This window comes from Palaemon carinicauda, chromosome 1 (genome assembly GCF_036898095.1).
Source record: "Palaemon carinicauda isolate YSFRI2023 chromosome 1, ASM3689809v2, whole genome shotgun sequence".
Classification (NCBI taxonomy): Eukaryota; Metazoa; Arthropoda; class Malacostraca; order Decapoda; family Palaemonidae; genus Palaemon; species Palaemon carinicauda.
This window is the reverse complement of record NC_090725.1, coordinates 60,856,966-60,863,839: the sequence shown is the minus strand read 5'-3', so window position 1 is coordinate 60,863,839 and position 6,874 is coordinate 60,856,966.

Below are 6,874 nucleotides of genomic sequence, written 5' to 3'. Positions count from 1 at the left end.
GGCGAAGTATTCGCCATTCTGGCCTACGCTAGGCCATGTAGCCTAGTCGTTTGGTCCTAGTACTTCATGCATGATTATGGTTTTTCCGAGCGTAATTAAAATTTTATTGAAGCTTTAGGCTATATTTTATACATTTTAGACTGTGTGGAATATTTCCAAGATAGTATACGAGTGAGTTTCCGTGAATTAGGTAATCGATTCTCTTGGTGCCTAGGCTAGTTGCTTATGGAGCCTTAGTATACTTTATCATACTCCCCGGTTGCTTTCTTTTCTTCGGAGAAGGTATGCAATCCCTTTCCCTCTGTTTAAGCCTTGGGCTTATCCCTAAGTGGTTTTTTCCGAATTTATTTTCGATAAAACTATACTAGGTTGTTACTGTACCTTCCTGTTCCTGTAGTTATGGTTCAAGGGGGACAGAACAACAGAGTTTTTAGTCTGAGTCTGTGTTGTCTGGCTTGGGGCTGAGTCCCCCTCGCTGACCTAACACATACAAAGGGAGCTTAGCTCCCTTAGGTCACTACCGAAGGTTTCTGTGGATATGATTCCTTTTTTTGTGATCTACCAGACTAGTCCTGTTGCTGTTCTCGCGGGAGGATAAGTTCTTCCCTTGGGAGTAGCAACGCCTTCCTTGCTTTGGTGCTCTGGAAGCTGGCAAGTATTGCTGGCCTTTCCCCTTAGATCTCTCTTAGGCTAAGATAAGTTTCTTGGCTGCGGGTGATCTGTCACTAAAGCAAGGTTGGCAGGACCCTCTTGTCCCTTCCCCCTCTTTCTTCATACTGTACTGTACGTCGTTCTACATCTGGACCTAGTATAGGTTAGGATGTGGAATTGACTCAGCCCCTTGCCGGCCGGCAGAGCTGCTGGCCGGCAAGGGTCTTATGTTTTCGAGTGCTGCCCGGACCTCTCTTGGTCCCTCATCCATGCCTGCCGGCAGAGCCGGACGGCATGGGTCAAGGAAGCCTGAATTAGTTTCTCCCCTTCCTTATATGCACTCTTTCGGTTGCCGGGGTTGGAGGTTGTGTACACTCTTATCCCGGCATCCATTCTATTTTTCTTCTAAGTGCTGTACCTGTCCCGGCTGCCGGCCTATGAGGCCGGCAGCCGGGCAGGTGTAGTCCTCTGGTTCTTTTGCTGCCGGCTGGCATCGGTCTTGTACCTTTGCCGGCCGGCTTATGTCAGCCCTTGTCTGCCGGTCACCAAGAGTGTGGCCGGCAGCTGGGTACTACCTTGTGTAGTTGCTGGCCGGCAGCCATTGACGGCCAACACTGGCTGTTACCGGCCGGCAGTTGCTGCCGACCGGCACAGGCATTTGAACCAGAGTGCTGCCGCCCTATAGCTGTTAAGTAGTATACTTTAAAGCTAGTTGTGGTGTACTAGTACTAGTATTCTTCTGTATAGCATATACAGTAAGAGGAAAACTATAGTAAGGGTTTTGGTACAGCACTGTGTCTTTTAACACTATTGTGTTTTCTTGCACGCCCCTTTGCTGTTGCCCTCAGATAGGAAGCTGAGTTCTTCCCTGTCTATTATCCAGGATTTTAAAATCATTGCTTAGGTGTGAGCTCCACCTGTTTCCTCTGGAAACCTTGCATTGGTTACTCTAGAAGAGATAAACCATTTTTGATTTTATTATCTGGAAGGCTGCAACAATGGGTTGTGAGGGAAACACAAGTGTGTGTCTTTCCTTTATGAATTGTTATGCTATACTATGCATATCCAGTGATACATAGTTCACTTGATACTCATGGAAATTTCTTCTCTTTACAGGAGGACCCTCCAAAGTGCGGAAATGTTTTCTGCAATGTCCGCAGCAAGAACCTCTGCGGACATGAGTGTTGTAGGAGACATGCAGCATGCGCTGTCTCCAAGGATGATCTCCAGTATTGGGACCCTCAGGTATGTACTGTATGCACTAACCTGATTACTGAGGCTTTTGATTCCCCTAGAACAGCGGAATCAAGGGATATAGCAAGGGAAAAGCTTCGTACTTGGGTAAGGGGCTTCAAGAAGAACACCTCTGGCCCTTATCTTCCAAGTGAGAAGATGAGGGCGTATCTTTTTCCCCAGGCATCAGCTGATGCAGTGATTCCCCAGCCTCAAGAGGAGATCCCTCAAGATCAAGTCCAGGTGGACGTGGAAGTCGCAGTTGCGATGCAAGACATCCAGTTAGATGACAGGATGTCTGACCTGGACGAACGTTTGGAACAAGAGCTCCTGGCAGAAGGTCAGGATGAAGTTCAAACCCCGGATGTCGTAGAGGATGAGGTCGACGAGGTGTCGGCTATTCCGGTTCAGATTCCGGATCCTATCCCCTCAACATCGGCCGGTCTCCCAGTAGAACTGGGACAGGCCCTCTCTTCGATTGTTGGAATGATCCAACAAATGCAGAAGGAGAATCAGGAGAAGGCGGCTGCTATGGAACTGCGTATGCAGTCCCTGGCAGAATCACGTGGACCCCGGAAAGGGCTCAATGTGAAAGACCTTCCCGTATGCTCAGATGCTAACCCCTGGAGGTATGCTGAGCACATGCCAATGACGACTGGAAAGATCGTCATCTCGGATAAGCTGGGTTCAGTTCCACTAGAGGAGGTGGAATTTTGGCCCAGCAAGGCATCATATCCGGAGCGCTATGTCCGGCTGAGAAAAGAACCAGCTTCAAGGGAGGAGACAGAGCCGAAGGAGGTCATAATTATGGACCACGCTAAGGCTCAAGCCCTACTTTCATCCTCGATGAAAGAGAGGGGCTTCTCTAACTCGAAGGTAGCTGCATTGAACAAGAAGCTCCCTTCTTTTGTGTCCTCTCCTGCTAGAGCCTTCCCCTTTTTACAGAAAGGGTTTGCGGCTGTTCTAAAGGCAGTCGAGGCCGGCAAGCCTTGCCCCTCCCTGGAGGAGTGTAAACCCTTGTCGCTGGCCCTGCCTATGGACCACAAAGACTGGAAGGATGTCCATCTGACATTCTCAGTGGGAAAGTTGGAGGCTGATATTGCCGGACGGCAATTCGGCGAGGACCTCCCCAAGCTGTCCGACTCTCTTTTACGAAGAGAGTTCGAGACAAAAGAAAGACTGGCTGCCTCAATATCTCATCAGACTACTCTTGAGACGATGGCAAATGACCCCAAGGTCCATGAAATGTTCATGGTAGTGGCTAAGTCTCACCTAGCCACAGTGACGAAGGACCTTTATAGCTTCGTCAGGGCAAGGAGAGCTTGCAGGGAGTTCGTGTTCACCGGGGCCTCGGTGAGACACGAGCCAAGGAAGTTAATCTCCTCCAACATTTGGGGAAAAGACCTTTTCCCTACCGATGTGGTCAAAGAGGTTGTTGATAAGGCCCCCGTGGAGAATAGAAACCTTCTCCAGAAGTGGGGCCTGGCTATCAAAAGAAAATCTTCCCCGGATGAGGGTCCTCAACCAAAGAGGAAGAATATGAGGACTAGGCTACCGTCTCGGTCAGCCAAGCCTTTTAGACAGCAACAGCAACTGCAACTGCCATTGCCTCCAGTGCCCCAGATGGTGGCACAAACCCCGACTACTTTTCAGTGGGTACCCCAGGCTGTGCCAGGTCAGTCATCCACATTCACCCCAATGTTCGAAGGACAGTCTTCTTCCTTTCGTGCAAAACCTAGAGGAGCAGCCAGAGGCTCGTCTAGGCGCCCCTCAGGGGGAAGGGGATTCATAGGTGGTCGTGGTCAGGGAGGCAAGACCTCAGGACGGCAGTCCAAGTGAAACGATACCGGTAGGAGAGAATTGCAAATTCAAGATGCTAACACTGCACCGCATAAGGACCTTACTGCCCAAGAGGGCATACTCAGTCTCTATAGACTTGTCAGACGCCTATTGGCACATTCCAATCAGCCGTCGACTCTCCCCCTACCTAGGGTTCAGGCTACAACGGAGACTATACGCCTTCAGAGCCATGCCATTCGGGCTAAACATAGCCCCAAGGATTTTCACGAAGCTTGCGAGCGCAGCTCTCAAACAATTACGCCTAAAGGGAATTCAGGTAGTAGCCTACCTGGACGACTAGCTGGTGTGGGCAGCATCCGAGACCGAATGCTTGCAAGCTTCCAGTCAGGTGATCCAGTTCCTAGAGTACCTAGGCTTCAAGATCAACAGAAAAAAGTCTCGACTTTCTCCATCCCAAAGGTTCCAGTGGCTGGGAATCCACTGGGACCTTTTGTCACACAGTTTCTCCATCCCGACGAAGAAAAGGAAGGAGATAGTGGGCTCTGTCAAGAGACTTCTAGATTCCGAAAGGATATCAAGACGCGAACAGGAGAGGGTACTAGGCTCTCTCCAGTTTGCTTCAGTGACAGACCCAGTGCTAAGAGCACAGCTAAAGGATGCAACCGGAGTTTGGAGAAGGTATGCATCAAACGCGCGAAGAGATCTGAGAAGACCAGTGCCGCCTCGGCTACGTACTCTTCTCAGGCCTTGGTCCCAAGCCAGACATCTAAAGAAGTCGGTTCTTCTTCAGCCACCTCCCCCGTCGATGGCGATTCACTCAGACGCCTCAAAGGAGGGATGGGGAGGTCACTCTCATCGGAAAAAAGTCCAGGGGACTTGGTCCAAGCTATTCAGGACCTTTCATATAAACTTTCTAGAAGCTATGGCAGTGCTCTTTACCTTAAAGAAAGTCTCCCCGCGTCACTCGATCCACATAAGATTGGTGATGGACAGCGAGGTGGTTGTGAGATGCTTGAATCGACAAGGGTCGAGGTCACCACCTCTCAACCAAGTGATGTTAGCCATTTTCCGATTGGCGGAAAAGAAGAAGTGGTACCTGTCGGCAGTTCACCTTCAAGGAGTCCGCAATGTGACAGCGGACGCTCTATCCAGGTTCACACCGATAGAGTCGGAATGGTCCTTAGACGCAGGATCATTCTCCTGCATTCTGAATCAAGTCCCAGAATTGCAGATAGACCTCTTTGCGACGAAAGACAACAAGAAGTTGCCCCTGTACGTGTCCCCGTACGAGGACCCCTTAGCGGAAGCAGTGGACGCGATGTCCCTCGACTGGAACAGATGGTCCAGGATTTATCTGTTCCCTCCTCACAGCCTTCTGTTGAGGGTCCTCAACAAACTGAGATCCTTCAACGGGGTAGCGGCAATAGTGGCCCACAAGTGGCCGAACAGCGGGTGGTTCCCCCTGGAATTGGAACTACAACTGAAGTTTGTACCGCTACCAGATCCAGTTCTGACCCATCGAGTCCAGAAGTCGACTGTCTGCGCTTCATTACAGAAAACCCGGACCCTGCAGCTCATGATTTTTTCGCCCTTGCGGTGAGAAAGCGTTTCGGGATTTCGAAAGCCAGCATAGACTTCCTAGAAGAATATAAGTGCAAATCGACTAGAAGGCAATATGAGTCATCTTGGAGAAAATGGGTGGCCTTTGTAAAGGCAAAGAATCCGCAGGAGATCTCAACAGACTTCTGCTTATCTTTCTTCATCCACCTCCATGGCCAAGGGTTGGCAGCTAACACGATTTCAGTGTGTAAATCTGCTTTGATGAGACCCATTTTATTTGCCTTCCAGATCGACCTAGGTAACGAGATCTTTAATAAAGTTCCGAAAGCCTGCGCTAGGCTCAGACCTTCAGCACCTCCAAAGCCCATCTCATGGTCTTTAGACAAAGTTCTTCATTTCGCCTCCCTGTTGAGCAATGAAGAATGTGCGTTAAAGGATTTGACGCAAAAAGTTATTTTTCTATTTGCACTCGCGTCCGGGGCCAGGGTTAGTGAGATCGTAGCCCTCTCGAGAGAGGCAGGTCGTGTTCAGTTCCTGGATGGGGGGGATCTGAACCTGTTTCCGGATCCTACGTTTCTCGCCAAGAATGAGTTACCCACCAACAGGTGGGGTCCCTGGAGAATCTGCCCTCTGAAAGAAGATGCATCTCTATGTCCAGTAGAATGCCTAAAGGTCTATCTTCGTAGAACTTCAGACTTCAAGGGTGGTCAACTATTCAGGGGAGAAACATCTGGCACAAATTTATCTCTGAATCAACTCAGAGCGAAAATCACATATTTTATTCGCAGAGCGGATCCTGACAGTACACCCGCAGGTCACGATCCGAGGAAAGTGGCCTCATCCCTAAATTTCTTTAATTGTATGGATTTTGAACATCTCCGTTCATACACGGGCTGGAAGTCTTCCAGGGTTTTCTTTCGCCACTATGCGAAGCAAGTAGAGGAACTTAAGAGATCTGTGGTAGCAGTGGGTCGTGTATTTAACCCTACTGTTTAACTCTGCGAGGAACAGTGGTCTTAATTGGGACGATTAAGTCCAGGGTGAGTGTGTAGATACATACTGTACTACAAACTAAAGGAGGGCACCAAGTGCCTACATAGACTGTTCCTTCTTTCAAAGGTGAACCTAGCATAAGTACAGACATGTGTGCCGAGCGTTTCTAACGCTAATGTGATTGATTTGTAATACAGACTTTTATGACTTGATACCTCGGTATCTTATTAAGTGGCGTTTAATGGTTTTTCTTTCAGATAAACAAGTTCTGTTTACTATCATACTTATGCTTAAAGTTTTGGGTTATCATCTTTTATATATATATATATATATATATATATATATTTGTTGTTAACCTGTCTGTTTATTGTCTGTCAATAAACTTGTTCTTGAGAACCTTGTGTCTCTTTCACCTGTGTCAATTTATTGGTTTAATTGAGCATTTAATTCTATGTATCTTATCTGGGATAATTCTGATAGAATTGTTCTGTTATGCAAGCTATGTTGCATTGGTTTATGTAAGTCCCCTAATGGGAGGACTCCGTCCCATAAAGGGACGAGGGCGGTTTTATTAGTTTCTTCCTTTGCGGATATAAACCTTTGTCCAATACAAGTATTGTGCGGATTACTGGTCAAT